At 34.9% G+C, this 21,397-nt stretch overlaps 1 long non-coding RNA gene across 1 annotated transcript in view; it reads right to left on the reverse strand.

Annotated features, from left to right (window-relative positions):
- Positions 1–4,151: 4,151 nt before the first annotated feature.
- Positions 4,152–21,397, reverse strand: part of LOC109366665 — a 23,687-nt gene continuing 6,441 nt past the window's right edge. The window contains exons 2-3 of the long non-coding RNA XR_002113155.1: positions 7,786–7,921; positions 4,152–5,529 (exon numbers count right to left, since the gene is read on the reverse strand). This is a non-coding gene — a long non-coding RNA (uncharacterized LOC109366665). The remainder of the gene's footprint in view (positions 5,530–7,785; positions 7,922–21,397) is intronic.

Raw genomic sequence — 21,397 nt, forward strand, 5'->3', positions numbered from 1 at the left:
ATACTATATATATTCTGGTTCCCCAGCATATCCAAAAAATCAAATAAAAAAATATATTTTGCACATATCTAGAAATCTTTCTTATAAAATGTGGGAAATTGAGAAACAGGAAAAAACACTTATTTCAGATGAAGTATATTTGTCTATTACCCTTTGTTTTGGTTCTGACAGCACTGAAAGTACATTTCTCAATTTAGAAAATGAATTAAACACTCTAATTGGAAGTGCCAAAATTAAGTTTGACTTTTTCTGCTCACATTTTTCCATGAAACCAACAATTTCATGACTTAAAATTAATTTGGGAAATATTTTATTGTCACTAAAATTGGGCTTGTCTTTTTTTTTAACATGAAAAAAATGACAATCAAGTTATTTTGTTCTGTTCTCCTCTAAATACTCATTCCATTTTGTGTCTGTGTATTATTATCTGAATAAATAAAAATTTTGAATGTGTTTATAGCCATAATGACTCTTTAAAGTAGAAAAATTGTACTGGTATGTAAAAAGGTTCAGCCCAGGGAGTTTACTACTAATGAGAATTCACATATCTGAGTCAAATTTCTAACAACTCTCTATATCAAAATGTAAGAATTATATGAACCAAAAAAAAAAAAAAAAAGAATCTACACTATTGAATGCACTGAAGAAAGAAGGAAGGCAGACAATAAATAATGAATGCTGAAAATATGAGAACAACAACACCCCACAACTATCTCCATCACAGTTAAATCTTACTCTGTAATTCTATCCAAATCCTATTCATGGTCTCAATAAATTAAAAAACAAACAAAATAAAACAAAAGGAATAAAACTTTCTTAAATCCTGGGGTTCAGCTCCTATTTAACAAGGAAATTACATAGCCAGAGGTCTCACTGAGGATAGGCTCCCTTCAGCCACCAAAAGCTGTGAGATAGAAAGTCACTCAAGCTTCAAAGTAAAATGATGAAAACCTGGATACCAATCTTTGTCTGTAAATCTCTCTGCTATTACTTACAGCCAATGTAAAACAGATAAATAGTTCTGTGAGCTGGGACTGCCTCTTTAAGTTCTCTTCCTCCTGCACGTGTTCTTTCAGGTATAACTGTTTAGATACAATTTAATCTAAATGAATTTATGGGATTTTGAATCCTGATCTGAACAATTCAGTTCGGGCTACCCAGCACCTATACACAATTGCTGTCCCTACAATGAACTCAGGTATTTCAGCTCTAACCAAGTTTAAAAAAACAATTTTAAGAAATATTTGTGACCATGTTTGTTATATACAATGTTTGTTTAAAGAGCATCTTACCTTCTGCTCTGGATATCATTGAATAGGAAGTGTTTCTTTCCTTAAACTCTTTTAAACAGTTGTCATTCTTCAGTACACCAAATAACCTATGCAAGCAGTACAATGAAATAAATTCCTAATTAAGAAACAAACTTGCTAACTCTGCATAAGTACTAAGAAAACGTGTGGGAAACTGCACTCTCGAACACCAGTGCATGACCTAAGTCTCATAAGAACAAATGCAATCCAGCTATTCAAAGGTGTGATTTTCTTCATGTCCAGGAATACTGCAAATTCTTAATGGTAATAATATTTTGATCTCATTTTATTCATGAAAAATATCCTGGCTTGAACCTAAGAATGTATTTTACCATTCAACTGAAAGTGATAACACCTTGTCCTCAAGACACTCAAGATGGTTTCCTTCTTTTCACCTATTTTCCTGCTGGATCCAATTCAGAGAATGAATGATGTTAGCACTGACTGCAACCTCTCACTGGGTTTAATATCTAGGCAATACTTAAACAGTTATTAAAGCTATAATTCAATACTCCTGCCCATGCTACTTTTAATAATTTTTATCCCACTGTTTTTTTTGTTTTTTTTTTAAATACATTTTGATGAATGTTTAAGGAGCAGAAGGAATCAAGTAGAAAAAAAAAAAAAAGAGTTATAAGCTGGATTCACAGATTCCTCCTGTGACTTTAAAATCTGACAGGGTAGCATGATTACTTCTCCAGATACACATGGTAGAGTGCATTGCTTACATTAATAATAATGGTTAACAAATGCAAGAAAAACATTACTCTGAACTATTCTGCAGACAGACTGCAGGAGCAGATATGATTATAAAAGATAGGTTTGTGTTTTCAGTATGCCCCAGTTATTAGTTTAATCAATGGATCCACTTCTACTACGTTTAGACATGTTGACAAACAACTGAAATGAGAAAATGAAATGAGTGAAAGCATGAGCACAGCAAAAATGAGCACAGAGAATGACAAGAAATTGAAATGTGATGGTAGGAAAAAAAATGACACACTCACATCAGAACTTAACGATTAGTGGACATGAGTCTCCTAAGCTTTGCAGCAGGTAAACACAGAAACAGACTGTCCTTTATCATGAAGTTATTGAAAACTAAAGTAAGTAGATTTTAAAGTATGAAAGACTGCTATGTGTTGGCCTTTAGTATCTACAAAACAACTAATAGCAGGATTTTCAGTTTTGAGGAGAATGACATGCAATTTAAGACTACCAAAAAGAGCTGAGAAAAGCTCTGAATATGTTAATAGCAACCATTAACAGGCTTGCTCTTTTTCTGGCTATTGTAACAGATGGCTATAGTTGGCAAGCAATATTAACACAAGTTTTTTCCAGTGCCTCACCAGTTTCCATTTATATTCCCCCCAACCCCACAAACAAACAAACAAACAAACAAAAAGAATATTTGACAGCAAGCAAATGTTTTTTTAAGAAACTTGTCCAAGCCCCAGGAAAATGTATTATGATTGTGGATAAAAAATACTGCTCACACGCTTTTCCATGTAATAAGCAGTAATAGACACTTTAAGAAATCTATGGCAGCTTCTCCAGGTTGATGTACACCCTAATGAGAAAAAAACTTCACTATGCAGTAGATGGCAGCCACAATTAGAATACATCAAACCAAATACTACTTTATAGAATCAAAGCTTATGTTTGACAGCTCACAGTTAAAAGGAACAGGGCCCAGAAGTTAGAAATTCTCTCCCTTCTTGCTAACCTGCACATAACAATCTGTCTATATGCTATTCTGTCCAAACAAAACCATTCAAGCTAAGAGAAAGCATTTTGATTACACTATCAAATAGGTCTACGTTACATGTCTGTGAAGTTTTGCCTGGAAAAAAAGTAGTTGGGAGAAGATTTAAGGTCGATAAAATTACAAGTACAAAAAGGAAGATATAAGGAAGTTAAGCATTAATCACTGTCATCACAATGCAGAAAGAAGGCAATGAGGTAAAAAAAAAAAAAGATAACAACAAAAAAAAGGAATATATTTTCTTCCACGCTGTTTCACAGAAACTCATTGCCAAAAAAAGTTGTGGATTCTGAACAACTAACTAGATGAGTTAAATGATAGTAAGACAAATTCAGGAAAGAAGAATCTATTGAGAGCTCTTATAAACCACTATGTTCTTAAAGTGCACATTACTGGCAGCAGGGTGTCAGAGGAATTATTGCTGTTTTCCTTCTGTTGTACAGGCCACTCAGACAGGCTTTTTTCGCTAGACTATCTCATCATAAATGTTGTTTCCTAAGCTCTTAAGAGCTGTGAAAATGAATGTTATTTATAAGACAGTTCTTTTCATTATACATTACCCTGCTCTCCTGTACTTGTGAAGAGTTTGTGAAGAATTTATTGTAGAAAAGATGTAGGTTTTTTATAATATTTTTAAAGGAATATATAAATTGAAATAATTTTGGGTCAGTTCATCAGGACAAATGAATAATGAGCTTCAGAAAGATACTGCATTTTTTTAGGATTTAGCCTCTTTTGGATGCCAGAAGAGTCTGTACTATCTGAGCAGCATTAGAATTTAGGCAGGTCTTGGATTACTCATAACCATAGTATTCTAGAAATCATTGCAATCATCAGTGTTCAAGCCTGACTTACTGCAATAGTACCTTGTTAGCACTCTTACTTTAGTTTTCCATGTTTTTCCAATAAAAATATAAACTCTAAGATTCATTAAAAAGTTTTATAATATATACATGCAACATGAACAAAAAACACTTGCATGTCAAAATTTTTCCAGAGAGCTTTTGAGCTATTATATCTATACTAAATATTTATAGTGTAGACATACACTTGGATGAAAACAAGTGCCGAACTTATTTGCAAGCATTTATTCCAAATGTTAGTACTTGAGCGTTTCAAGAGACTAGTGCAAAGAAGATACCCAACATTTTTATTAAAAACTATTCAAAGATGTTCTATGTACAGCAATAAGAAAATGTTACCTATCTACTATGAAAAAAAGCATGCTAGGGTTATAAAATCAAACAGAATTTTGATGTTGCAGGAATAACCAAAGAAGGCATGAATGTGAAAGGAAGGATACAGGAGAAATCCCTCAAAGTCAATAAAAAGTGATTTCATATAAATTATTTATCTTAAGTTGGGGTACTAATCTTGTTTTCTCTCGAGTTTAAATTATTTCTGTCATATGAACATGTTTAATGTTAGCAAAACAAAGTCTTATATTTTGCACTTCACTATCTTTCCCATATTTCAGAATAACGCTTTCAGTTGGGGTCAGAGTAATTACAACAATTGGCTATATTTTGAGTGCTATGTTGAATTGTTAATAGCCAAAAAGCAACTTCAATCAAAGAAAGACTTGGGCAATGACTGGCCTTAGGTCCACTTTACTATTTTGTCCACATAGGATGATAAACAGTCACTTTAAATTGATCATAATTCATTAAATGTTGATTGGGATGCTGATCTCCAATAATGAGTTTTGGCTGATGCCAAGTAGCTTTGGCTATACTTTAACATCCTATTATGTTGAATGCCCTGAGGACATTCATCAGAATGACAGCTATTTATCTGTTATATAGAATAGTGGATGTGATATAGGAAAACAATTTTGTTCAAGGATTTAGATGGCATTATACTCCAAAAATATCACCGCAAAATCCAGAGCTCAAACAATGCATTATATTAAGAGGATCCAGATGGAGTTATTTTCATGTTTTACTGAAGCCTGTTCATTTGTATTAATAATACATAGAGCTGTGACTTTGAGGCTTTCACAGAGATATGGCAGAAGTCTCTGACTTGTCTCAGCATGCAACTAATTACAGATACCAGCAAGAGATGAGTAGGTACAGGGAGGATTTTTGTAACGACTCCAGCATTACTCGTTGGCATTGCCAACAGCAGTATACTATGTGTCTGAATGAGAAGTACATTAGCACTTTTTTCCCCATGGTATTATCTGACAATGTACAATTTTAATCATTTCCATCTCCATAATACATTTATCTACTGTGATTTTCTTGGGGTTTTGAACATATATGCCACATAGTGTGCTGGCTATTTTCTTCTGATTTCAGTGATCAATACAAAAAATCGTGTATTATCAGTCCGTTTGTATAGGAGCTTCATTATCATAATGCCTATGTTCTTCAGAGGGAAAAGTCCTCATGAAAGATGTATGGCTCTTTCCTCCACAGTCTCTCTCCTTACCTTCCTTCCTGTACTTTCCTGTGGCAGAAAAAATGTTGTCTTTTAACTGCTAATTTAATCTCTAAATTTTTCTGATGTATTTCCCCCCCTTCTTCAGTTGTACAGTTTCATTTCCATTACAAAGATAAATCCATAAAGTTTTTGAGCTTTAAGGTCTATAAGAACAGACAAACTTTCTATTATGGCATATAAGTAAATTCAAATTCCTTCACTAACAATTTACAAAAATTAAGAAGCTAATTATTCATCTTTCACACAAGATTCAAAGTAACATTAGAAAAACATGAAGATCTGATTGACAGAGCTGTGTAAATGTCTACATCCTATTTCATGAGGACTAACGTATGCAAATAGAATAGATTGCATGAAGTAGATTTGCAGCCCTCAATTCTAAGATAATATAAATATGCCCTCACAATTCGTTGAGCATGAAGAGTCTAATGTTCAGATCCACTAAGGTATTCAGACAACTACTGCCAAAAATTCCATCAAGATCTCCAAGCAAAAACCATAACTATCCTTTACCTTGTATTTCCCAGTATTTTAACTATGTTTTACATCCTTCCCCTATTCTTCATATCTGGAAGAGGCTTTGGGATGTGAGAACTTCTGGCTTACCACACAGTCTAGATTTTTTATTCTATTTAGAAATAATTAAATTGTATTCAGAAATAGTTATGCAGGTAAGTTCCTTCTGTGACTCCTGGAATTATTCTGGAAGGTATATACCCACTCCTCTCTTATTAACATACTTCTCGATATTCTGTTTAATATTTAACCAGATAGACTTTTCACTTAATCACTTAGGTTTTACTTATTATTTCACTCACTTAATATTTTACTTAATTATTTTTACTTAATCCTTGATCAGGATTCGAGAATGTGATAAAAGATTGTCAGAAGCTTGTCAAAAATACCTGTGTACAATGAGATGTATTGTAAAATGCACCATAGACATGGACTCAAAGACCAGCAGCCATATTTAGACTTGCTATATCTTTACTTATTTAAAATAAGGAAATTGATTTTAAATAAATAAAGAAGATGAACCACATGAAGAATGTCACATTTAGACAGAGGGGTTAATCTTAGATTTCTAAAGAAATACAATAACATTTAAGAATCATGGGACTGGAAAAATATGAGTGTTTTCAGAAAATGAATTAAAAATGCATGTGAGAAATTATGTCAGACACCACACATTTACATAAACTTAAATAATATGATGCTGAAGTTGTTCTATAGCCAAATATATTTGCCTTCAATTGAATAATAATCTTTCTCTAATGAATTAATAAATGCTTTGCATTAAAAGAAAATGTTCATACATAATCCAGGAGAGAAAACAGTGGCAAAGCATTAAGATGTCATTACAAATTTTAAAGTACATTTACCTTAATGATATAGAAATTACTACAAAGAAATGAAGCAACTTCACTCATAAATATGTTCAGTTAGGATATCACACTATTTTTTAAACTATTACACACAGACTTAAAACTGAATGAAGTAGGTTTTCTCCATGCTGTCCTTCTCAAGTAATAATTTAATGCTCCCTGAAAATCAGCATTTTTCTTCATAGTTCCTAGTATATCACGAATAGAGATAAAAGTGAATGTCTAACAATAAAAAGGCCAATTAAAGAAAGCTAATACAGCTATTATCCCAAGCAGATGAAAAATGTTCTACTGTGAAAGTAAAAAAATCTCCAGGCTATCTAACTAGATCAAGATTCGACCTTTCCCTTTTGAAATTCTGTCACATAAGTAATATATACTTTTGTTTTGAAATCATCAAAACAGAAAAACCTCAGTGGGTTTGAAGAAATATCCTCATGGAGATTTCAAACTTAAAAGGTCACATTTATCAACTGACCAGATGGACCTGCCATCTCATTTCATCTAATACCATTTAAATTCATCCTGTTCTTCTGTGCTAAATTTTAAAATATCAGATGTAAATTTTAAAATATCAGATTTTATTTATTTATTATATAATCAGTGAAAGTTTTATAATAAAATTGAGATGTCTGGTAATTCTGTAGTCAAGGAAGTGTTCTCTTACGGAAATGCAACCCAACATACTGAGTAAATGAATCTGAGTCTCCTACTTTCAAGAAAATTGGTAGCAAGAACAAAACACTATCTGAATTCTCAGAAGCTTTTTATTGTGTGATCCATCATAGATACTGACTTCACCAAAGAAAACAATAATTTAAACAAACAAAAAATAAGTGGGTTAAAGGACAGGCTGGAACCAAACACAAAGTTTTACCTGATAGGCATGCTTTCTCTCTGCATAAGGACAGTATACACCTTGCTTGTCAGCAGATGTGGACCCTCTGCCTTTGGGATGATGAGCCCTCCTGTTGAACAGCTGTCATGAGGCGAGCAGTGCCACATGCCACATCCTACAAGCAAAGGAAGATTCCATCTTTGGACCTCTGTTTATAACCTTGATCTCTCTTGCGATTCTCTGCTACTGCTCTTTCCCAGAGTTTTAAAGCTATTTTATTTGCTGTCACTTGCCCTTGTTACAGCCCTAGGTGTCCCACTCAGAAATTGATTTAGACTGGGGTTTGTTCTCTGGAATGAAAGCATTCATTGCAAGAGCCAACATTCCTTTCTTCCCATAGTGCCATTACTCTTCTTCCTTCTGCTTACCAAGCTATCCTGAGCACAATTAAAGAATCAGAGGCTCCCCTGCTATTCACATCCATAAGGGATGTGAATGGTTTCACATCTGCTCTTGACTTTGGTTCTTCTAGACATTTGATTGCTTAACTGCAAAAATTTAATCCTCTCAATTCTGTCCTTTGTAACAGGCCCAAGATGAGGCACATTTTTCTGATTACAGAGGGCATTCACTAGAGGTGAAATCCTGGCCTTGCTGAAATCAATGGCAAAGTTCCATTGACTTGTTCATCCTCTTAATCCTCCTTTAATCCTCTGTAGGGCTAGATCAAACACAGTCCTTTCAATTGTACCCAGAAAGGAAGAAGCCAGTGCAAATACTGGAGCTCTGTGTAATGTGCTCCCTCTAACTCATCTCACCTAGTTGATCAGCTATAGCCTGAAAGTTTTGTAGATGTGTTTTTAGCTTCTCTTCAAATATTGCACCCTTCAACGTACAGTGCAATATTCTAAATCCCAAAACATGAAGTTCTCTTTCATTGTCATCCTATTCTGAAAAAAAGTATGTTTTATTGGGCATTTTATGACAAATATTAATCTCAGCAAAAGTCAACTTTCTTTGCTCCAGATTTACATAAGGCACATTGAAGATTATATACTCTAGCTTTGAGTACTAACAAATCATTTTGTTGTGCAAACACAACAAAAACACTTTTGTGCTCTCTACATACTTCCCTGGAGTCACCATCTTCAATTCTGTCTTGCTAGTGAATTAATAACCCTCCACTTAATTGCAGTGTAGACTTCATCTGATCACTGAGAAAAACACTTAAAATGAAATAACTCAGCCTAGGGAAACATGTAGTCAAAACTTGGTGTCATCTCATTGTCCATGGCATTAAAACTCAAGGCACACACCTATGCCTCCTATAACTGTGAAAATAAGAAGTAAGAGATGAATAGAGTTTCTGTTAACAGAAGCAGTACTCTCACAGGCTGAATAACTAAGATTACAATGTGCAGGACCCCTGCTTTTGAAAATACAGGTTTTTGGTAAACTTCTAAGCAGATATTTAATAAGTAGTAAGTAGTAGCAGTAGTAGACCCATACACTGGCTCACAGAAGCATTGCCAATTGGCCACCAAAATAGACAAGGGAAGACTCTGGTTGGCTGTACAGTTTCTGACAATCAGAGTTCAGAGCAGAATTCAGCAAGAGTCAAAGTGAGAAGTCAGGCAGCACCTTCCTGCATCTCACTTTTTAAACTTTAATAAACTCTCGGAGAAATAAATAATAAAGACAGACTTGGCTGAATATCAGGAAGGTACGAATGACAAGGCGCAGCAACTTGAATGCCAGAAAGCTGGGAAAATGTCAGATTCTACCTTACTATCACTCTGTCAGAATCTGTCAAAGGACATCTCTCCTTTCCAGTTCGCAAAGCAGACCTGCACAGAAATCTCACAAAGGTTAAGGCTAACCAAGGCAGAATTGCTTTATTTCTGACACAGATCTTCAACCCTTTGTTTCTTATTGTACTGTTTTATAGACTCTGGTATTAAGAACAAGTCCACATGTCTTTGCTAACACTCCTTCTGAATTACTCAGAGAAGTTCACTTATTATTATCATCTTTAGCTTTTTAAATACTTTTATTACTCCTTTAGAAGTTTCAGAAAATACGTCATATAAACATTTGCATGTTTATGCAAATCAAGTTATTTTTTTTGTAAAAGAATCTCTTTCTGGACACATCATTAATGTTTCATCAACAGAGAAACAAGTAATAAAATTCTTAATATGTGAATGCCTAGATTTTCATTTTTGCTATTTAATTACAAAATCTGCTCAAATTTATAAGTAGGAGTTAGAGATGCTTTTTTTTTTTTTTCTTTTCCTCCTCTTTCTCCCCTCACTATTCCTTAAGGGAGAATTTTATATTAAATTAAAAAATAAATTAAAAAACACAGAGATTTATCGATTTAAAGGAGTGGCATAAACAGAGCCAACCCTTAGTTCACTGTGATTACTTTTCAGTTTAAGCGAAAAAGTCTTTTGTTGACTACAGGCAGTTTGTTTGAGCAGTGGGAATGCAAGGTATAATGGAGCCGTACCTTATAAAATACTCTCAGAATCTGAATCTCATTCCCTTCATGTGAGAGTAACCTGTAAAAATCAGTAGAGTTATGCTGCTATAAAACTGGTAAAGGGATGAGGAAATCCAACCCCGCCGGCTGTGATTCTAGTATAATTTGAACAGACAACTCGATTGTTATCCAGGCCTTCTCATTACTAATTATTAACTACATGACAAATAAACATACACTTCTCACTGTGAAATATAATTATATTTAGTAACACACTATTTTTAAAATTGTTATCTTTATCAACAACATTGTAACACAACACATAAATTTGCAGTGTAATAGATAGTTTCTACACTTTCTCATTAGCGAAGCTCAAAGGTGATAACTTCAATGGAGACCACATTTCTTTCACATTTTGCATACTTCATCTCTTATCAGAAATAGTCAGTGAGGTGCTGGAAACTCATTTTGGGGGCCATGACGCATTAGGAAAAAAAGAAGAAACGCATAAGACATGCTTGCTTGGATTGAAACGTTGCTTTATTATGAGAGTACTGTTTGCTCTCCAGATGCACATTTAAGCTGTTACCTTAGACTAAAGTAAAAAAATTTCAGTGTGATTGACAAATCTGGATGTTATGTCTGAAAGGTGGGGATCCAGGGACTTTTTTCAATGGCCAAGTTCAGATGCCTGCATTGTCTATATGAGGGATGTAGACTAAGGCATGTACTATCTCAACTCCTCTGTGCCTGGTTATCCAGGAAGAAGTTGGGTGATTGCAGAATAGAGCTGCAGTCTGTTCGTGTGAAACCTGGTCTGGATAACTGGTGACCAGGAACCTAAGATAGGATCAAAAATGTCACTGCTGTGCAGGGCTGAATATCATCAGGCAAAACTAGAGATTCTCTCTTATTACTAAAAGCTACTATACATAGCTACATTTTAACCATGCTAATTTGCTGAAAGTATAAATAGTTATGAAACTAAATGTTATCCTGTAGAAGTATAACAGCTCACTAGGAAGTGTTTTATTGATTTTCTGTTCTGTTATTGTCTAGCATCTATGACAAGCACATAAGAGTGATACTACTGATGGTACAGCGGTCCTGGTACATTGATTGCCTCTCTTGACAATTGCTTATCACTTTCTATTGTCCAGTGTTGAAGGAAATTACTTAGGAGATTTTTTTCCTTGAGGTTTATTCCTGTAAATTGTGAGTAGAAACCAGCCAGTAGCCTGTGAAAGTCATCATTTTCTCTCCCTCACCATATCATCCTAATGAGCTATGTTTTCAAATAATTTTCTGCTTTCTTCCTTTTACTTCAGCCTTAATGTCCTCTGTCCTTCATTTCTCTGCCAACTCTGTATAATTCTCCGATTTGCTAAGTACATATTTTAGATACTTTAAAATGTCTCCTCATTCGTACGGTTACTCTGCACTCAAATTCCAAATCCTGTCACTCTCATCCAGTGCTTCTTTCTTTGTTGGAGGGAAACAAATTGAAGTTTAGTTGTTTTTTTTTTAATCCATAATGTTTAATTCTGTGACTGGAAAAAGCAAAAGGTGTTAGCAAAGAAAATAATTTTGTACCTGTATTTAAGCTGAAGAAGCATCATAGCATAGAATGTTCTTATTTAAGAAAAAAAAATTATATATTGTAATACTATAATGATAATGCTATCCAAATACTTTGTAGTGAAAATCTGTGTCAAAGACCAGACCTTCCCTTCAACAAGGACCGCTCCATGTAATCTTGAGCTTTTCAGAAAGCTCAATCAGAAACATCTGATTGAGCACACCAGACTAACCCAGTAGTCTCTCTTAGGAGGAGAGAAACTTAACATAAGTTCCTTTATCTTCTTTCAAAGATCCTCCGCAGATTGATTAATCATCTTCTTGGCCACTGGCACTTTGAGATACATACATGCAAATATTTTAATATCCACCATTATAATAATAAAACCATGCAAATTTTTTTCTTTCACTCACACCGATATTCTTGAATAGAATCTTAGAATGGCTTGGGTTAGAAGGGACCTTAAAGATCATCTAATTCCAACATACTTTTATAGTCAAATGATTTTGCTCAGATTCATGTGCTTCCAAGAAAAATTGCTCATCGTTTCTATCATGACAGATGGCAAGAAAAGCAGAAGCAAAAAAAAAAAAAAATCACAACAACCAAGCAAATTAGTTTCTCTGATGCTAAATCATGTACACAGATCTCTATGAAAATAATGCCTCCTCACAGCTTGCCCAATGAGGTTGTGAATGTCCCCTCCCTTGAAGCATTCAAGTCCAAGCTGCATGGGGTTTTGAGCAATCTGGTCTCGAAGGAGGTATCCCTGCCGAGCAGGGGAGTTGGAACTAGATGATCTTTGAGGTCCCTTCCAAGCCATACCATTCTATGATTCTATTTATTTCCCTAGAAACTGCAGTAGGTCTAAAGAGCACAATAACTCTTCAATTGAACTAATTCTCAGCTACAAAACACGGTTTCGCAACCCCATTACTACCATCAATTACACATTTTCACAAGCAATGAACAAGAGCCTGCATGTCATGCTTGTAAAAAATCTACATGACCATCTGGGACATGACTTGTCTTTCACATCACCATCTCTGCTGCTCACCCACAGACTCAGTGTGCTCACATCCACTGTTGGTCTCCATAAACGTTCAACCAGAGTCAATGAATGCCATTTTTTCCTGTATGGAGAATTTCAGTGACAACTTCACATTTTCACATCAGACATCATTTTCATCATATTGCTCCTCTCTGCCATCTGTCATATGGTTACAAAACGTAACAGAACATTCAACCTTTACTGCCATGATGTTGTGAGCCAACATAATGTAATAAGAGGCATTATTTTCAGGGCAGCCCTAGTAACATGAGGATAACTATATCGAGAAAAGGACAGAGGTCAATTTGGTTCTTAGCAGAGGTACAGGAAAGAACAGGAGACACTGAATTGCTCCTTTGGAGGTTTCCTGGCTACATTTTCACACTGAATTAACACTGTAGTATCCATACAAAATAGAAAAATGACTGCTTGTTGTGTTTCAATGCTAGTATAGACATAAAGAAACAAAATAATTTAGGGAATCAGGTCTTACGTCAGAGCTGTTGACAGGAAATTTGAACCCAGTGCACTGCTTTAGCATTACAGAAGAATGACTACATTAAATCCAAAGTACCTCACCACAGTAAGTCCATGTATGCGCCCATTCTATTATATACTATATCCTGTACAACCTTTAATTCCTTCACTGAGATGCAATCTTGTAGAAGCCATGCAAGCTGATATTAGACAGTTTACATGAGCTGCAAGCACCTATAATGGTCAGATTAATTGAAAAAGTTTTAGTCTCAAAGATGCCAGTATATTTTTAGTTAAATTACTCTGTGCACACAATAAGACAACTGAATTGAGAAGCTTTCCATAAAATGTGAAAGAATTACTTTGGCTGCTGTCATGTTTAGACGTGTTAGAGCAGAAAAAGTGTCAGCACCTAATCAGTTGTGAAAGGAGTGAATATAAAATTCTCCAGTTTTTGTCTTTGACTCAGAGGTATCCCTTAAGCAGAAAAGACATAAGAACTAGGTCTTTTCCTCAGAAACAGTTTTCTTATTGTCTTGTATCACCTAGAAAATCCAGGAGATAAATATCTTATATCTTGCAATTTCTCCAGATAGGATAGAGCTCCCCATTCCCTCACAAAGAGGCTTACAAAGTCTATTCATCCTTTGCAGGAAACTTGAGCCATTGTTTTATTCTTTCAGCAATTTATCAATATTTACATCATGAAAAGCCTAAGTAACTTATAAGGAAAACTTTGAGTCTTAATCTACAATCAAAAATTGAAACTAAATAGCTGTGCATTATGGCTTAGGCAGACTCAATATATATTTGCTTCTGTCCTGAATATCACATGTCATGAGTTAAAAACAAGTTTTTGAATTTCAGGAACTTGTAGCTTTAATGTTGCTTAATTGAGATCATCTCTCCCACCACTTTTCAAGGTAGGAAGATAACAATTAACAGTACATCTTCCTATATCCATTGTGCCCAGGAAGCTAAAATTTTTAAATGTAGAATAAAAATTCAAATAGATTTTGAATCATTTGTCTTAAGTTCACATAGCAATTTATCCTTAGGTTGTAACAATTATTAATTAAAATATCACAGTTGAAACTATTCTAACTAGCAATGTCGTTTTTAGAAATCTGACAGTAGTTTAGTAAATCCTGCTTCAAAACGGTGAAAATACAGTGTTTAGAAGGTCTGAAAATATAAATCTCAAGGCAAATTAAAAATACATATAAACTTAAAGCATTTGATTTTAGTTACATCCTTCTACATAATACAAATATTTTTTAAATCTTATTTCACTGATGAATTACTATAGACAGTAGGCTTTTAGGCAGATTAAAAAAGCTCAAGTTGATGTGAAGACAATGCCTGGTCAATGTTAAGTGCAGGTGGGTTATACTTCCTTTCTCTACAGTATATTAGAGAAAAAACAATAGCTGAGCAAGGACTAAAAAAAAAAAAAAAAAACACAACAAACAAACTAGTCCCCATTTAAGATAAACAATACTCTACTAGGAAATACTGTCTCTCAACAGAACTTCACATCAAGTAGATGTGCTCCAATGAGTCTCCATATACAAACAACGGCTGCAGAATCATAGTAACTGTATCTTTCAACAGGAAAATTACCCATCCTAAATGTTTGTACTAACACATTGCCTGGGATGAATTATTCAATTCTCAGTCTTGAACACACATTAAAAAAAAAAAAAAAAGAATGGATTGTGATTGTATTTTCTATTCCTACAGAAAAAAAATGAATTAGTGAAGATAGCAGTTACCCACTAATTAAAAATAACAGGAGAGAAGTAAACACAACAGTCAGAATAGAAAACAGGTGGGGAGATACAAACATCTCTCTTAGTACATAATGCAATAAAAAGGTTTTTTCTTTGTGGTCATTCATATCATTTGTAACTGTTGCACCTTCTTCAATCAGAATCACCATGAAATGCATACAGATGCAACTTGCTATGTAACCAACAGATAGAAGAAGTTTGAAGAAGAGAGACCCATTATGTTTTTCACTCATGTATTTCTACAGAGAATCTTTCAGTGTATTTTATCCCTTTCCTTCGCCTCAATCTTAGATCTTCCCATTTTTGTGATCACCAGGTTATACTGAGGAACCGGTAGTCATTCTCATAGGTTACTATCTTGCATTCTATGTCAGTAACTTCTTCAGAATATGCAAACATAGAGATAACCAGCTAGAAAGAGGAAGATGCTCAGTGAAGGAATTTTCTGTTTTTCATTCATGGTATCCCACTCCAGTAGCTTCCATTTCCTTGATATGCAAAATACACCAACTAGATTGTTTTTCAAAGTGATTTGTATGGAGATCCAGAAAAAAAATCTGAGACATTAAATTCTTAGTAAAAAAGAGATCTAAGGGTTCCATAGTTGGTTGTGTTTTGATGCTTCAGTTTCACTCGTATTTTATGTTACTGAAAAACTTTTGAATGTGTAAAATGCAATCAAGTGTCTGAATACAGCATAAAACCAATGTCAAAATACATATAACAATATCCTTTTTTGCCCTGACTATAAAACAAAGAGATTCAGTGGCTCTTCCACATTTTCCCTTTAAAAAGTCCTAATATTGTTATCATACTCTTTGTACACTTCTCTTTCATTAGAGGATTTTCTCATATTTTCTCTGAAAAGAACAAATGAGCGCAGAGAAAAGCCTTTCCCACACACAATGAAAATAAAGATTAAATCCATTTCTGAGCAAGAGAATATGAAGGGGACTCTTCCTTCTGAGAGTACAATAGCAGTTATCTATAATTCTGCTACAACTCATACTGCAATGTGAATTTGTGGTATTAGCACAGGAATAAAAATTAGGACACTTAATAGATAAGTAGGGATCTCAAGATATATATGCCTCAGAGATCTTCAATATGATTTGTGTGCTCAGTTTTCTATTACTGTGAACATCAGCTTCCTCTCCTAGAAAACAGAATCAATAATGTCTGCTTCAAAATATCATCATGAAGTTCTCAGAGGAAGCTGTTTGTAATCTGCAGAATATTCTGTACACTGCTTGTATGAACAGAGGCTCATAAAAGCTAAGCCAAAGCCACTTATATCAAGATAAGTTTTTTTTCATTTATTTTATGCATTTTAATTTTCAAAGTTATATATAACATATACTCTCTCTCACACACACGCAAAGGAAAGAAACTATATATAGAAAGATCTTTTCTGTGCTTTGAGTTCATGACTTGAAATTATGATACAATACATAATACAAACTTCATTTGACTCTACAGTTCATTTACTGGGGCATTTTTCACTGAAGAAATAAACATTAGATTCTCACTGAACCAATGTTCAGAATAGAGAACCAAGCTTATTAAGCTATATTCTGATTCCAGAATGTAAAAAGTAATCCCAGTTTGCTCCTATCTTCCTTAACCTTCCTTTTAGCCTGAGATTTCTGCACACGTACCAGCTTTTCATTTATTCTTCCCAAGTTTCCAAAGAAAGACTCCTTAACTTGAGTGATATTAGGGAAAACCATATTTTTTACTGATACTTGAAAAACAGTTTAACTATTATGACTGCCATATTTTTAAAGGTAGCCTCATGCAGATACCTTGCAATGAACTTTGCAAGCAAAACTCCCCATCCTGACAAAACTGTAATTAATAATAGTAATCAAAATGGTAATTAATAATAGAGCCTTTTAACAAGGATCAAGAGACAGCTATAGAAGATGTTTACTGTTGTCGTTGCTTAAAAATTGAAATAAATAATTTACTCAGTTTATCTATTTCTCTTTTCTTTTGTCTTTCTCTTTTCTTTTTCCCCTTTGTCCTTCTTTTCCTATCTGTTTCTCTTTCTTCTTCTTTTTCCCAAATAGTAAACATGCTTTCAGAAATACATAATTAATATTAACAATGAAATTAGCACTTTTCCCAAGTTTTTTGAACATCCTTCTGCATTTGAGAAAAATTACAAGACAGGATATTCCTTTGTATTTGATTCTATCTGTCAGTAAGAGTAATTTCTGTGGAACTTATAAGTTTAAGTCACATTAAATCCTTTAATGCTTTCCCCTAAGAGTTGCTTGAGTTGTTTTGCTTAGTGATTTCTCTCAAGAAAGGCTTCTTAATAGGATATTGCTTTTGTGTTTTCCTGCTACTCAGCTGTCCATATCTAATGCCAACAAATTTAAATTTTAACAGTCCATGAGACATTGATGAAATGGTTCCAAATTCAGTAAAATTTGGTCAGCAGGGGGCTCAGTAAATTAAATGAGACACCTATAGTCTTCTATGAAGTTGAATGTTAAATTAATTCAAATGAAGTTCTTTGATAAGCAAGAAACGTTGTTAAAATTAGCTTCAGAATCAAAAGGAAATAAATTTGCAACAAGTACAGGTTAAAAAAAAAATCCTTAAGTACTTTCAAAATACTGTGTATAGTCACCCTCCTCATATCATTGTACCTTAGCTATAAAAATAAACTTAACATCTTCTCTATCTTCTTATTATAGGACCCCATTAACCAAGTTCAGGTATCTCTTCTAGAACAAATCTTCTGTCTCTTCACATACTAGTATTGGCTCTATTATAGATATAATGGCTAATATAAGTCACCCTACTCAACAGCTACCTGCTGTTTCATGTCTAATAGCAACCATTTGTCAGTTGAGTTACCTGCAGGTTCTCGTAACAAAAAAAAAAAAATCACACTACATAAAATTATAATTTGGAAGTAATTAAGGAAAAACTTTTCACTAGATGGTGTGAGAACTTCAAATGTTATTAATTTGGTTTATGTTAATTATTTTTACATTATTTAAGAAAATCTGTAAGCTAAAAGACCTTGCCTTTAAGCTATGAATCATAAACCTTTAAAGATCTTTTGTAGCTATCTCACATTAAGCTAAGCAATTGTGAGAAGTTAAAAAAAAAATAAAAAAATTAATGGGATACTTTTACCCCAAAAGTGCCTCTCGCAACCATATTTGTTATCCTAAATGGGGGTTTATTGAGGAAAAGAAGATCTATTCCATTGTAGACAGAAACCAAATTAGAAATGTATGTTAAAGACCACAGTTGTAAAAAATTAGATACATCAGCCACATCAACCAAAGAAAATTAAATTCTGTCATAAGGGAGCCAATAGTACTCAGCAGGTAAGTATCTGGTATTTAAACGAATCTATAATTTCATAAGACACATTCAGGTATACAGCAAATTAGAAAACAGATACTTTTGTGGAGAAAAAAATTTGTCTGCTTTTGTTATTTGCCACTCAAATTAGTATAGGGTAAATTCTACAAATTAGTATAGGGTAAATTCTACAAATTCTTAATCTTATGAACAATTTTTAGAGTCTATTTGGGTATGTGAAAAATATGCTGTAAAACAATCTTGGAAGTAGACTCTTATCTGCCTTCCAGATGTTTAAACAGACTTTGCAAAAATAAAAATGCTAAAGCATTAGCTATTTCTGACAACTCCACCTATCATTCCTTTACTGTTTATACACAATGGCATCGCATCAAACACATGCAAAAAAATCTTACTCCATAGCACATTGCAAAGGTTACTAAATGTATGCCTTATTAGCAAAAACACTTCATGCATTCTTACTATATGTACTATGTTATAAAAGCTAAACAAGACAAAATCCCCAAACTTTAAGCTTCAAGATTCCACCCCAAGCAAGGTTGCTTAGTGACTTGGGGGAAAAAATAATACGTTTGTGGACATTTGAGGTAAACAGGTATGACATTGGGAAGATGCTTCAAGAAGACAGTGGCCTTTAGTTTACACTCAGTATTCTTACCAATGAGGATGAGAACACTGCTAAGCGAAAAAACAGCAGCAGAAAAGCTGCTATGACTCCTACGTTTAGATATGGAGAGAAACAATTGTAACTGGTCACTGAATATTCATTTCATCTAAGGTACAGTAAGGAAGAGTATAACCCTAGAAATCTTGTTTCTTCCTCCATAAAGCCAGTAATACTATAGATGGATTTGTAAACATATAGAAGGAGTTATGCTGTTCCCATTGTCACTTCTTTCATTGTCATTATAGCCAAACTAGAAAGGAAAGTGTTGTTCTAAGCAGAAGTGACCTTCTGCCTTGAAAAGGGGAACTAAGAAAGAGTTTGAAGTCTTCTTCACAATCTAATTGCTTGATAATCCCTGAAGTGTCAAATCTCAGTAGCAGATGAAGGAGGACTTAGTTTTGTTTGCCCAGCTGACTGAAGAGAAAACAAGATGTGCTGCAGTCAGACTCTATTCTTTGCACTAGTAGAAGCAGCAGCTGGGGACAACGATGGTAACTCTATTGTGTCTGTCCCAAGTGAGGAACAAAATTTTAACCTGAGGGGGAAATCACCTGAGTCATTCTGAAGGATGGTGCTCGATCTGTGCAGGAGAGGATTGAATTATCTTTCTCCCAAGGAAGAGAAAGAAGCTCCAGTAGTTTGCCCACATGTTGGTTTAGGCTTTCTAAACCTCAGATTCAGTTTGTAGGATCAGAGACATTGAGCTACAGTGAATGACTAATAGAAGAACACTGAGATAACCATAAATTATACAACTCAGTGAAAAAAATATAGTGTTAATTATCTATCGCCAGTAGTGGCATATATTTTTTTCAGGAACTGTTATTCTGAATTAACAGTTTTCATTCATCTTCATCCAACTACAAATCAAGTACCAAATCTCAATGCATGAAAATTTTTTGTAAATTATAGAAGAGTTGAAGGTAATTATGTTTGCAATTGCAAACTACACAAGGTGATGGAGGAAAACTAGGAGAGCAAGAAAAAAATCTTTGGTTATTGCACTAATTGATTCTTACAAGTATAATTCTATACAGAAAAAAATAGAACATTTGCCATTTAAATGCTCCATGCCATTTACAAGATATGATCTAAAATAAAATGTATGAGAAACGGATGCCACTTGCCTTTTTAAGAAAAAAAAATAAGAGCTATCATACAGTATGAAATATACACTTAGGTTGCTCCAAAACTATTGCCTCCTATTTATTTCCATACAAACTATAACAGATAAAAAGAATACAATAACACTATTAGATAGAACACATTCTCAGTTACAAAATGCTATCTTTCAACATAATTACCACCATTAGCTATGTGTTTGGCTGCTTGGATGTCAGGGGGAAATTCTTTACAGAGAGAGTGGTGAGGTGCAGGAACAGGCTGCCCAGAGAGGTTGTGGATGCCCCGTCCCTGGAGGTGTTCAAGGCCGGGTTGTATGGGGCCCTGGGCAGCCTGGTCTAGTATTAAATGTGGAAGTTGGTGGCCCTGCATGTGGCAGGGGGGTTGGAGATTCATGATCCTTGAGGTCCCTTCCAACCCTGGCCATTCACAGAATCACAGAATTGTAGGGGTTGGAAGGGACCTCTAGAGATCATCGAGACCAACCCCCCTGCCAAAGCAGGTTCCCTACACCAGGTCACACAGGTAGGCGTCCAGACGAGACTTGAATATCTCCAGAGAAGGAGACTCCACAATCCCCCTGGGCAGCCTGTTCCAGTGCTCCGTCACCCTCACCGTGAAGAAGTTCTTACGCACATTCGTGCGAAACTTCCTATGCTGCAGCTTATGTCCATTTCCCCTCATCCTGTCTCCACGTACCACTGAAAAGAGACTGGCCTCACCACTATGGTTGCCACACCTCAGATATTTATAAACCTGGATCAGGTCCCCTCTCAGTCGTCTTTTCTCAAGGCTAAACAGACCCAGTTCACTTAGCCTTTCTTCATAGGGGAGATGCTCCAGGCCCTTCACCATCTTTGTGGCCCTCCGCTGGACTCTTTCCAAGAGATCCCTGTCTTTTTTGTACTGGGGAGCCCAGAACTGGACACAGTACTCCAGATGAGGCCTTACCAGGGCAGAGTAGAGGGGGAGGATCACCTCCCTTGACCTGCTGGACACGCTCTTCTTAATGCACCCCAGAATGCCATTGGCCTTTTTGGCCACGAGGGCACACTGCTGGCTCATGGCCAACCTGTCGTCCACCAGGACGCCCAGGTCCCTCTCTGCACAGCTCCTCTCCAGCAGC

The sequence above is a fragment of the Meleagris gallopavo genome, chromosome 3, assembly GCF_000146605.3.
Source record: "Meleagris gallopavo isolate NT-WF06-2002-E0010 breed Aviagen turkey brand Nicholas breeding stock chromosome 3, Turkey_5.1, whole genome shotgun sequence".
Taxonomy (NCBI): Eukaryota; Metazoa; Chordata; class Aves; order Galliformes; family Phasianidae; genus Meleagris; species Meleagris gallopavo.